The following is a 2807-nucleotide window of genomic DNA, read 5'->3' as shown; positions in this document are numbered from 1 at the left end:
GGCTCAGAGAGGGAGACTGCCAGGGTCACCCAGGCCAGAATCCCACCCAAGGTCTTCCCTTAGCCCCAGTTCCCAGCCTCGTCCCCATATTGGGAGGGTGGGTCCCCATCTTGGTTCTCTGCCAGCCCAGCCCAAAGGGTGTACTTTCCTCCCAGGTTTCTAGAGACATTACATGGGAACTTTCCTCCAAGCTCTACCTGGGGACCTCTGAAAGGCCCAACCGGGGGCCCCGGAGGGACAGACGCAGCATCTAGACCACTACCCACTCCCAAGGGCCTCAGCCTCTCTCTCCTTCCAATGGAGGCCCTGGCCCTGGTGCTCCCGCTTACACTGCCAGGTCCCACAGCTCTGCCCTCAGCTTCCTGCCTGTGACTGTCCCTCCCCTCTGTCCCTCCCCTCCTGCCCTGAAGTTCTGACAGCCCCGTGATGTCTCTGATAATAAATGGTACTGTAGTGACCTTTCCTTCTCTGGAGGTCACCCTGGCCTGCGGAGGGGGACAGGATGCCAGTCTCCCTGGGAGGAGGGAGGTACAAGGGAAGCTGCCACTTTGGCTTTGGGACTCAGGACAGACCCAGCTTCACCATCAGGGCAGGTGCAGCCAACACTTACTAGCACCTGCTGTGTACCTGGCTGGTGCTAAGCCTTGTACTGCCTTAGAGCTGCAGGTCCTTACCTCAGCCCTGAGACCACCATCACCTCTATCATACAGAAAAGAAAACTGAGGCTCAGAGAAGGTCTCCACGTCTCATACCTGGTTCTCCCCGGCTGGGTAACATACAGGTCAGGGGGTGGCAGTCGCTGTGAGTGGGAGCCACCCAGGCAGCCTGCTCGGAGGAGGCACCAGGGCAGGTGGACCGGCTTCAGGTCTGACGTGTCATGCTGCGAGAGGACCCCAACTCAGAATCTGGCTATGGGACCAGGTCCTGGCACCACTGATTCTGTGGCCTCGAGCAAGATTCTTCTCTGAGTCCCCGTCTCCTCTTGGGTAGAGCCGGTTGCAGAGCTAAGGTGAGCAGCAGTGGTGATGTGTTAGGGCTTGGCACCAGGATGGGCCCCAAGGTAGGGGCCAGGTGAAGGAGAGGCCCAGGGGCTGGGACTTAGGGTGCAGAGGCTGTTAACGCCGTCCTGCTAACCTCAGCCTGGCTCCAGTGCTGCCAGAGGACCTGGCACAGCTGAGGAGCGTCAGAGCAGCCTCCCTGGGGGGAGGGAGGAGCGGTATAGCCACTCGAGATGCAGCTGAGTGGAGGTGGGCCAGGGCTGCATGAGAAGAAGCCCAGAGACCCATCAAGGTGCAAGCTGCTCGCAGATCCCTCTATGGCCTCGGGGTCACTTTCACCCTGGGCCCCACCTGCACTGAGTCTGGGACAAAATCTACCTGGGGTGTAGCTAGCCCACCACACAGCACAGGGGTCTGGGTATTTCATTCTGGGCATGGGGGCTGCCGTTGAACTTCTGGAAGCCCAGTCCGTCGTCTGCAGAATGGGGGGCATCTGGCCCACCCCGCAGGTGACATGAGGTTGTCCTGTGTATTAGTCCAAGTGCCCGGCACACACAGGCACTCGGGAAAAGTCAGCTGTTGCCAGAGGAGGGTGTGCAGGGGACCGTGCGCATAGTGGAGGCGAGTTTAAGGCCTTGAAGGCCCCAGGCAGCGAGAAAAGACAGCAGGCCTCCGTGGGGAGGAGCGTAGTTCCTGCTCGCTCGGGGAAGACGCAGCGGTACCCCCGGGGAGGAGTGGCAGGCTGGGCACCACCGCTGAGGTTCACCCACCGGGGTGCTCGGCCCCGGCAGGTTAGGCAAAGCCCTCCTCCCGCTACTGTGGGGCAGGAGTGGAGGGGCCGGGGCCTGGAGGGGCAGCAGGAAGGTGGCACTGAACTGGGCTGGGCACTTGGCGGCCCCTACTCTCTGCACCTGCAGTGTCCTCTGACTCCTTCCCCTCCCCACCAGAGGGCCCCTGCCTCCTCCCAGACTAATCATATGGGCATGGGGAGGGGGTGGCGGGCGGGCCGGCGGTCAGGGTTGGGGACCAAGGAGTCCTTTCCAGTCTCCCCACCCCCTGCTCCATACACTTCCTCCCCCTCAACACACTGTCTTCACTCTTCAGCCAAAATAACTCCTCTTAGGTCCCCAAACACTGCTGGTTGACACCCCTCCATCCCTCTGCTCACACTGCTGCCTCTGCCTGGACTGACCCCAGCTCTTATCTAGCTGGTGAACCCCTGGACATCCTTCAAAACCCAGTTTGGATGACACGTCAGCTATGAAGACTTCCTGTCCCCCCAGGAGCAGAATCAATCACTTCCTTATCTTGTGCAGTTACATGATGCATCACATCAGATCACAATCTGATTAAGGTAATGTCCTCCTACAAGACTGAACAGTCTCCAGGGGCAGGAACCAGGGTGTCTGCTCCTGGAGCTGCCAGAGGGAAAGGGAGGCTTTGTCCCTTTGCCTAAGCCGCTGCCAAGCTGTGTGCCTGGCACACAGCTTTTTCTAATTTGAACAGAGGAGCAGGGGTGGCTCTGGAGATAAACTAGTCACGTTGGTCAACGCGTGTCAGGAGGATGGAAGTTTGCATCATGGTTGGCCCTTCTCAGTGGGTGACCTTGGACAGGACACTTCACCTTAGTTTCCTCGTCTGTCATCTGGGGCTGCCACCTACCAAAGCAGCTGCGAAGAGCAGATGGGACAAGACCAGTGGACAAGGCAGGCGAAGTCCTGGAAGGGCACCTGGAGCAGAGGAAGCAGTCCTCAGAGTTGGCTGTGCTCACTGCTGCCACCAAGCAAGTGAGAGGGGCCAGGCCTGGGG

The sequence above is a fragment of the Leucopleurus acutus genome, assembly GCF_964270905.1.
Source record: "Leucopleurus acutus genome assembly, chromosome: 7".
In the NCBI taxonomy this organism is placed as follows: Eukaryota; Metazoa; Chordata; class Mammalia; order Artiodactyla; family Delphinidae; genus Leucopleurus; species Leucopleurus acutus.
The sequence above is the reverse complement of the archived record's forward strand: the minus strand, read 5'-3'. Positions refer to the sequence as shown.